Genomic DNA, 10,226 nt, shown 5'->3' with positions numbered 1-10,226 from the left:
GCAAGGGGGTTTGGAACATAACCCTTGCTAATTTGGGGGGGATTACTGTACAATAAGATCTGTACAATACTGCAGTCAGTGCAGTACTGTACCTGAATCAAAAAAATTTAGAAATTAGGTAACATATACAAGTGCAGTGAAACAATAGGCCTACAAGTCACAGATAACACTTCCTGGACTTCCAAGATGATTCAAAATATCTGCCAAACAATCAAAGACTTTTGGAAATGGGACCATTTCTCAGAACTGACCAAATATCAGATCTGCCGAATAATTGGACTTTTAGAGGATATATATGTGTATATATATATATATATATATATATATATAGGACTTTTAGAGGATATATATGTATATATATATAGGACTTTTAGAGGATATATATGTATATATGCCAACGGCCATACCACGTTGAGTACACCGCTTCCCGTCCGATCAGCGAAGTTAAGCAACGTTGGGTCTGGTTAGTACTTGGATGGGTGACCGCCTGGGAACTCCAGATGCTGTTGGCATCCCTACGTGTCATGTGGGGTTGGTGGAGGATTAGTGACCCTCCCTGTAAAACAATTAACTCTAAGCCCTTGGCCACCCCGTCTGGGATACATGGCGTCTGGCAATGAATGAATGAATGAATATATATATATATATATATATATATAAGTCAAGGCCCCTATGGCATGGACTTCTGTGCCATGGTTTTCTATGACACAGCAAGGTGCCAGAATAATAAAAAAAAAAAAAAGAACCAAGCGAATAAAACCTGTTGCGCAGGGCGCAGCAAGGTTTGAAATGTGCCTCTTGCCTTGGAACCCCAAACTCTACCCCTTCCACTTTGGCACTGTTGTTGTCGGAGTTAGATACATTCAGAACAGTAAACTCGCCCAGAACACGTTCTTGCCGAATGCGCTCGCAATTATACGCTGTTAGTGCTGGGATACGTGTAAGACAACATAAGATTAAAGAACCATTACGAAAACTATTAATTTACGCAAGAGAGGCCTTTGAAAAGCCAAATCCTCGAACATCAGCTCAGCACACACGTTTTGTTTTTATCACGTGATGTGATTCGCTGTACTGCTTTTCCTCAGTGCTGTATTTGTAAGTTAAATATTTACAGTACTGTTCAGGTAAGTTTATGTGCAAGTTAAAGTATTATTAAATAACGTTCAAGCAAGAAATAAAGTTTTAACCAGTTTTCTGATAGGCGTCAGAATATTGCCTTTTTTATTTGTTTAAATGTTTTGCTGTACTGCTTTTCCACAGTACTGTATTTGTAAGTTAAATATTTACTATTCTGGTATGCACTTGTAAGTTAAAGCACTTAAAGAAAGTTAAAGTAGTAATTAAAGCCTTGTAACCAGTTAACCTGATTTATAGATTACACACGATTGGTGGGTTCCAAGACAATTCGCCATCATGTCAATTCCCCGTCAAAACATGGACGATTCCCCGTCAGGACAATTCGCACCCTGGATGATTCCCCGTCATTCTATAAATATACCTATATTAATTTATCAGTACTTTTATAAATATACTTATTAATTAATCAGTACTTTAATAACTATATTTCAGAGGGATCCATCATAGTCTGTGTTGTCTTGTTATTGTTGTGATGGTGAACTGGCTTGACAGCGAATAGTCCCGAAACCATTTTGCTCCCTAGACTCCCTAAACGTGGTATTTTGCTGTTATCTGCTATTGGTAATCAATATGAAGCACTTTAAGTGGTTAGAAGGTTTATTTAATGTTATAACTTACGAATACAATACTGCACAGCAAAACTTCGACATACAAATACATAAACACAAGGCAACATTCCGACGCCGATAGGTTTCGGCATGGGAAATGTTGCCTTGTGTTTACGTATTTGTATGTTGAAGTTTTGCTGTGCAGTACTGTATTTGTAAGTTATAACATTAAATAAACCTTCTAACCACTGAAAATGCTTCATATTGATTACCAATGGCAGATAACAGCAAAAGACCACGTTTAGGAGATCTAGGGAGCAAAAATAAGGAATAGTTAAAACTTACGCGGTTTTGTACCGAATGCGCCACATTAGGAACTAAACCCACGCGTTGGGGGCGAGCTTGCTGTATTTTATGCCTGTAAAGCACTTTATTATTTATTCTTTAGAGTTTAATTTGAGTGTAATACATGCATTGACTGATTGCTTGATTGTGTGCATGTGTAAAGTGGGGGAAAAGTAGGGTGAAAAGGGGGGCTTTGGGCGAACGTCCAGAACCAAATTCCATTTTTCCCATAGGTTTAGTTATTTGTAAGGCATGGTTTTCTGTGGCAAGGGCTTGGCCCAGAACCAATTAGCCATGCCTTAGGCAACTTGACTGTGTATATATATATATATATATATATATACACACAATAAAATCTCAAATTTCGGTGGACATATGTACCAAAAAAACGCATCTAAATTCAAAACATCGAAATTTAAACAACTTCTTATGGGAAAAATCAATTTGGGTCCAGGGCCTCCTAACTTCACTATGTAAAATCATGATTTTTTGCCCACACCGCCTGTAAACTTTATGAACTATAAATGTGGTTAAGTAACTGTAGTTCTGCACTGTTGCCATACTGTATTGTAGTGTAGAATATAGAAAAAATTGTTACAGTTTGTCAGTATCCTGTCACAGTTTATATTACAGTAGTTACAGCACACTATACACTACAGTACTAACCTTAGGTTATGGAATATTATCACTTGGCTGGCTGGTGTTGGTGGTGTGTGGCTGGGGTGGACCACTTAGTTGAAGTAGCCTCCTCTGTGGAGGTATCCATCCCATATTCCCCAAAATGAAAATCATCCTTGAGTGTCTGGACATTTGCAGTGTCAACATCTTCCTCCTCACCCTCTTGGATGGTTATATCTTGCAACACCCTAGTAATTGGCCTGAAGAAGGTGATGATCTTTGACTGTTTCTGCTTATGAAGCCCTTGACAGATCGAAATTCGCATTTTGCATCAAAAAGTGAGGTATGCAGACCACTCCAAAATGCATCTAAATTCAAATGATCAAATTCTAAACTGTCAAAATTTAAGATTTTACTGTATATATATATATATATATATATATATATACAGTATAGTGGTCTCTCACCTTTAGCGATATAATTAGTCTGGCGAAACCATCGCAGTGTGGTAGGTGGTTGCGACCATCATCCACTCACGTGATGTAGTGCTGCCTACTTCTTCCTTAGCCTTTATCATTCTTTTTCTGTGTCTGCCCTCCTCTCTTCCTATTTCTCCCATCTTTCCTGTCACTTCTTATTGCTTTTCTTTCCTTTACATGTGGCTTTACATTGAGTGCCAAGCCAAAAGGTTTCCTGTACGCCAAGAATCCATTTACAACGCTGGGTGGTAACCATATAACCAACCATACGTGCTCCCTATGTGTCAACAAGTGGGTTGGTGGAGGGTTAGTGCCCCTCCCTGTAAAATAAATAACGCAAAGTCAAATGATTATGGCATCTGGCAATAGATAGATATATGATTAGTGAAGAATAAATGCTAGCTTTATGAATTTGGTAATGAAAAGTTAAATTTGGTAATGAAAATTGAGGAGTTTGGTAATGTGGCCATTGCGATCTGGCAACTCTGGTACCCCATCATCAACAGTCACAGCCTAACTCCGATCGAGAGCAGATGCTTATCATAATGGAAGCCATATGTGCTCGTTTTTTGTGAATAAATAGTACATAAACTGCAATACCTCGCCACTAGACCACACGGGAATTGACAGTGTTGTGCAGTGTTAAGAAATTAGAATTTAGAGTGCAAAGGATTAACTGGAGTGCAAACTGGCAGTTGAAACCAGTCCAGAAGCCAGGGACTTGTTGTAAGTACCCGGAATGTTTAATATTGTATAAACTCACCTCTAAAACCTCATTCTCTGGTTCTTTTGCATTTATTTCAGTCTTTTATGTTCCTTATTGGTGTGAGTTGGGTCTTAAAAGGTGCTATGCATGTCCAGTAGGGAGTTGTATAGGTGTTTTTCTGAGTCAGGGTAGGTTAGGGTTCATAAGTACAAGTCCAGGAGACTGGGGCCCACTTTCCGGTTGGGACCACTTTCCGGACATGCTTTTGGCTCTATTACATTGGAAAGTGGAGGGATTACTGTACAGTAGTCCCTCAATTATCCAATGTAATAGAGCCAGACGTGTCTGGGTAGTGGCAGTGTCTGGATAATGAACAATATTCCCCCTACTATACCCAGACCCTACTTATACCCAACCTCCAACCTATACCTAACCTATTTGTACAGTATCTCTGCTTACTATGGCAGTGTTCTCTGGTCATTCAGGCATATTTGGACATCAGAACACATGTAGGTATATCGAAAATAATTTTAAACGCCAAGAAAACCATGGGGGAAAAAAAAAAAATGAAAACCAAGAAACACCCTAGCTACAGTATACTGTACACTACTGTATGTACAGTACCCCTTCTAATTTTGGCAGTGTTTTCTGGTCATTTTACCATATTTAGACTTCAAAACACAGGAATATCCAAAATTATTTTGAACACCAACAAAACCATTTTTGGTAGGTGGTGGCGACCATCATCCACTCACTTGATGTAGTGCTGCCTACTTCCTTAGCTTTTATCATTCATTTTCTGTGCCTGCCCTCCTCTCTTCCCATTTCTCCTATCTCTCCTGTCACTTCTTATTCCTTTTCTTTCCTTTACTAGTGGCTTTACATTGAGTGACAAGCCAAATGGTTTCCTGTAAGGCAAGAAACCATTTACAACACTGGGTGGTAACCATATAATCAAACCATACGTGCTCCCTACATGTCAACAAGTGGGTTGGTGGAGGGTTGGTGCCCCTCCCTGTAAAACAACTAACTCATTGTCAAATGGTCACCCTTAACAGGATTATGGTGTCTGGCAAAAAAAAAAAAATAAATAAATAGCCTTTACACTACTGTATGTATAATACTTCTAATTTTAGCAGTATTTTCTGGTCATTCTGCCATATTTATACATCAAAACACACACAGGAATATCCAAAATAATTTTAAACACCAAGAAAACCATGAATAAAAAGTTGAAAACCAAAAAAACCCTGCCCATACACTACTGTATGTGTATGTACAGTACCCATCCTAGTTTTGGCACTGTTAACCCTGCCCATACACTACTGTATGTGTATGTACAGTACCCATCCTAGTTTTGGCACTGTTAACCCTGCCCATACACTACTGTATGTGTATGTACAGTACCCATCCTAGTTTTGGCACTGTTTTCAGGTCAGTCTGCCATATTTAGACATCAAAACACACAGAGGACTAACCAAAGCAATGCTAAACACCAAGAAAACAATGCATAAACAATGGAAGTCCACAAAAAACCTGAAGACCGTTGGAAAATCATTGATTTTTGTGACGAGTGGTAGATGCTCCAGGGGCAAAAAAAAAAATCCACTACCAAATTTGTGTCTGGAAATTGGTTATATTGGTATAAATGGTTTACCATCATTTACGCTGGTGTTCATACCATAAGGTAAGCTAATAGAAACTCAGAAAACTGAAGAGTAAAATAATGCTGCAGTGAGAATAATTGGTGTTCAAGAATAAAACTTACCATCATATAACTTCCACCATCCTAGTGCAAAATTTTGCTCACACCTTGCAAGAATGAAGCATATGTCTAGATGCAGAATTTCCTGAGCTTTCTCATGGATTTCGCGGAAATTTGATACAACCAATAGTATTCAAATATATCACCAAAAACTTTAAAAAGTCATGGGTCAGTGCTTTCAGTGCGAAGGAGGGGAGGGAGTGAGGAGGGAGCCAGGAGGCCTGGCTAGCAAGGGAGGGAGCATGGGAGGATATGGAGGAGGAATGGGAAGGGGGGGAGAAGCGAGGCTGTGGACAGGATCTTCATCCTTCTGTCACAAGGCGGACGAGTGCTTTCGCCTGACTTGTGGCTTGTTGTCTGTCTTGCATGTGCGTTGGCGATTGGGAAACACAACTCCCGGTGACCGGCCGACATGGGATGTTTGGTGTAGAGACAGACAGGCGCCTTCACCAGACTTTTGGCTTGCGGTCTTTGTTAGACGTGCGGTGGCAGTAGGGAAAGGCTAATCCCGGTGGCCACACGACTTTGGGAATTCGATGGGGGTGCTTACGGACATTTTGACACCGCTTGTGGGTTACAGTCGGTATTGCTTGGGTGCTGGAGGTTCATAGGGAGTGATCAAGCCAGCGCGCAACTTTGACCATTCAGTACAGGGGTGGACGGACATAGCTCAGGTTGTGGGTTACGGCTTATTTCCTGCACACAGCAAGAGCCCAGCATCCACGATACAGAATGTTTGAACATGTTAGCCAGCCAGCCAAAGTTCTTGGGGACTTATACATCCGGGTGATAGCAAGTAAATTCGGATAATGGTGTAATAGAGCCAAGGTCCAGTATCCTGGTAATGAACAATTCCGGATACTGTACGTCAGGATAAATGAGGGATGTCTGTATTTAGACCATAATATCACTGTGGTTAGAATAAAGCTCAACACAGATAGCTAGAAAACAGTCTGTCAGGAGCTGTGGCAGACTGGTAGGAGCTTGTGATTCAGGGGATACACATACATACATTAATGGTGTTCCATCAATGATATGACATAGGCTTAATGTTTGATTTTGATGGTACAAGAACTGTGAGCAGAAATTCATCCCCCCCCCCCTCCCCCTTCATTTCTCTATTAGCCCTCTCAGGGAACCTGGCCCATGCACCCCACCCCCGTGCCTGGTTTTGGCCCAGCCAGATGTTTCCCCCATGCTGAAAGTGTGATTTATACTTTTCATTACAGAACGGGCCCTAATACGGATACCAGTTATTCTTTTGTTGTGTTAGAAAGCAAGAAGGTGTAGCTTCCTTTTGTTCTCAGGCTGTAAATTTGTAAACTTATAAATTTATGTAGAAATAAGCGTGTGAATACTATATTGCATTCATTCACAAAGAAATTGGAACTTTTTGAAGAAGTAAAATTCGATTATATTAAATACAGTCCTTCTGTTTGACATATTTTGCATTATCAGATTTCTTATGATACAGTTTGGTGAGCACAGTAGTCTGAAAAAGCCTTGCCAAACTGAGGGCAAATTTGTTAGCTAAGGGAAAAATTCATAGGAGGCTTTGATCACCCAAAACGAAAACTTTTTTAGCCTTTTTCGTACTTTAACCCATTATTTTTCAACAATAACTGTACTAAATAATAATGTAAATATTGTTTATAAAGGAAATAAACTCATTAATAACATGTTTATTAGTTTTATTGGGCAAAAGTAGTAAGTGTTATGGGTTGACAGTCTTATTGGGTGACTGCCGCATCACTGATATCCTCCCTTTCCTTTCCACTGTCATTGTCCTTTTCGTCACCCTCTTTGCCTCGAGCCTCTCTCTGGGTCCTAAGGGCCTCCCTCGCCTCTCTCCTAAGAGTCTCTCTAGCAGACCCATCAAAATCAAATCCTGGGTCATCAGTGCCATCATCATCTGCTGTGTCATCATCAGGTGCCACCACGGGGACTAATAACAAAGATGGCCGCCAAAATGGCTGCAGGTCTGGATACGCTTGGGATTTGGAGACAAAGCTAATACCTGGTACTGTCAAGAAATGAAAAGAATAACCTACTGTATGAATTTTAGATTAAAAGCAAAAGAGAAAAATGCAAACTCAGCATAACCAAACATAATAGAGGAGGCCATTGCAAAGGCAAGCTCCCAAGTCCGAATAACATGCTTTTATAGCTACGTGTAAGTTCATTCCACTTTTGTCTACAAGACACCCTGTAAACAACCTACCTGTACATAGTGTCGCATCATATCATTAATTTCAATTTATTCAATGCACAGATATCCCTTAAATGTCTGCCCCAACTTGCCTAGCCTCGGACTCCTACACTCCTCGTGGGGCAATGTAGGATTGGATGATGGATGGATGGATGTATTATTATGCTTATTCTTATTTTTATTATTTTAATTTTGCTTCTTCTTATTAGTCTTATTCTACCTCCTTTTTTCTTTTCATTTTTCTTAGTTTTACTTTTCTTTTTCTATTTTCTTTTCTTATTATTCCTTTTCATCTATGATGATGATGATTACTATTATTATCTAAAGGTGAATGTAGGGAAGAGTAAAGTTATGGTCTTCAAGAGAAGTGAAGTCAGGGAATGTAGTGAGGTTGGATGAGGAGGAAATGGAAAATGTGAATGTGTTTAAGTACTTGGGTAGTGTAATAAGTAAGGCTGGATTTTGGAGGGTGAAGGGCTTGAAAGGGTACAACGAGGAAAAAAGGTTGCTGGTTCCTTAAAAGCAGTGATAAGAAACAGCAAGTGAGAATGGAAGTGAAAAAGTTCCTGCATGTCAGTATTGTGATACCAACTCTAATGTGTGGAAGTGAAGCTTGGACCTTGTTGGAGGGACACAAGTCAAGAGTGAGAGCAGTGGAAATGAGTTATCTGAGAGGGGCATGTGGAGTCACATGGAGAGACAGACTGACAAATGAGAAAGTTGAGGAGCATTGTGGTGTGGATGTGGATGTGATAGGAAGAGTTACGAGAAACACGTTGAGGTGGTTTGGCCATGTGGTGAGGATGGAGAGCGAGGGACTGACGAGGAGAGAGTATGTGAGTGAGGTGGAGGGGAGGAGAGGGATGGAAGAGGCCAAGAATGAGATGGAGGGGTGGAGTGGAGGGGTATATGAGAGAGGGGTGTGTGAGCTGGGAGTAGGGCAATGAAATGGCAAGGGACAGGGCAACATGGAGGCGATTTGTTTGTGTCCACCCCTTGTGGGACTGGGGTATTTTCCAATAGATAGATAGATAGTATCACTACCATACAGTATTACACTTCAAACACATGCCACATATTATATAAAAATCCCTTAGCACAGAGAGAGTTCACTCAGTATTAGGAGAGGCAATCCCACTACCATACAGTATTACACTTCTGACACATACCACATACTGTACAAAATCCCATATCACAGAGGGAGAGCTCACTTAGTGTTAGGAGAGGCAGCAGCTCCATGAACTTCCTAAACATTTTCCACCCATTCCTTACCCCAACCACAAAGCTAGTTCCAACCCCACTTCCAACTTGAAGTTCTCTTGCCTGACTTCAGAAGTGGATTCCCATGGGTGATGATGTACTGTATGCTAATGCTGTTGTGTTGATTGCAAGGAAGGAAAGGGATGCAGAGGAAGGATTTAGGAAATGGAGAAGCAGAATGGGGCACAAGGGTTTGAGAGTAAATGTAGATAAAACAAGAGTAATGATATCTAGGGCTGGAGGCAGTATTATTAAAGCAGAGGGAGTATTGCAAACTGCAGTTTGTCACAAGGATATGGAAAGCAGCTCCATCTTGTGCAGTGTTTGTGATAAGTGGGTGCATAAGAGATGTAATGATATTAGCGATAGACTGCTCAGTAATGCTGATTTTGTGTGTGTCAGGGAAATCATGTAGCAATTGTCAGGCGTGAAATGAATAATCTTAATCTAATGTCTGGAAGAAAAGTGGCAAACATGTCATGTGTTAGATGTAGTGAAATGATAGGCAAGCTTTTGAACCCAGCTGTACTTTTAATAATTTTCAAGTAGTGAATAAATTCCAAATGGTTAAATTTCAATGAGTGCTAAGTATTTTGGCAACCACTTATATAATGTACACTTTCAGGTAGTTGGCATAATTTCCCCACTGTACAGTATACTGTACTTTCATAGACCTATCAGCCTCACTCAGGATGAGTACAGTTGTCTGTAGTCAGTAAGAAAAACTTGTGGAATATGTTAGTGGATCCTAGTGGTTTAAAAGAAATGGGCGTGAAATTTTTAGTTGTCACTTTTGTTTATTTGTATAACCTCTGTGGTTGCAGTGTTCAAATTTTGACACTGAAAGACAAGCATAGTGTTTGTGGGAGGTGTGTGTTCAGTTTTGTGCAAAATGATGAGCATAGTTTTTTAAAGCCACTGATCCCAGGTGTATTTTATCCAGTTTAGGGGAAACTGACCTCTGGATAGACAAGATACAGTGTAGCTTCAATGAATCCTTTCATTATTGCAAATTCTCCGAGTTCAATAAAATAATCAGGAATAAAATTAAAAATGTGTGGTATGGCTTCTGGTTAAATTGATTAAATAGGTGCACACATGAAACTGTGGTATGGAAATGTGGGTTGGTGAGGAGATTTTTGCTTTGTGTTGATGG

The 10,226-nt window shown here is 40.0% G+C and overlaps 1 non-coding gene across 1 annotated transcript; it reads left to right on the top strand.

The window, feature by feature from the left end:
- The first annotated feature begins 393 nt into the window (after positions 1-393).
- LOC145405208 (5S ribosomal RNA) lies at positions 394-512 on the top strand. The gene has a single exon (XR_013898308.1). It is a non-coding gene; the product is annotated as a 5S ribosomal RNA (ribosomal RNA).
- The last annotated feature ends 9,714 nt before the right edge of the window (positions 513-10,226 follow it).

This window comes from Coenobita brevimanus, chromosome 65 (genome assembly GCF_032717465.1).
Source record: "Coenobita brevimanus isolate Jiangsu-jjx chromosome 65, ASM3271746v2, whole genome shotgun sequence".
Lineage (NCBI taxonomy): Eukaryota > Metazoa > Arthropoda > Malacostraca > Decapoda > Coenobitidae > Coenobita > Coenobita brevimanus.
Note: the sequence above shows the minus strand (reverse complement) of the source record. Positions and strands in the feature narration are given on the sequence as shown.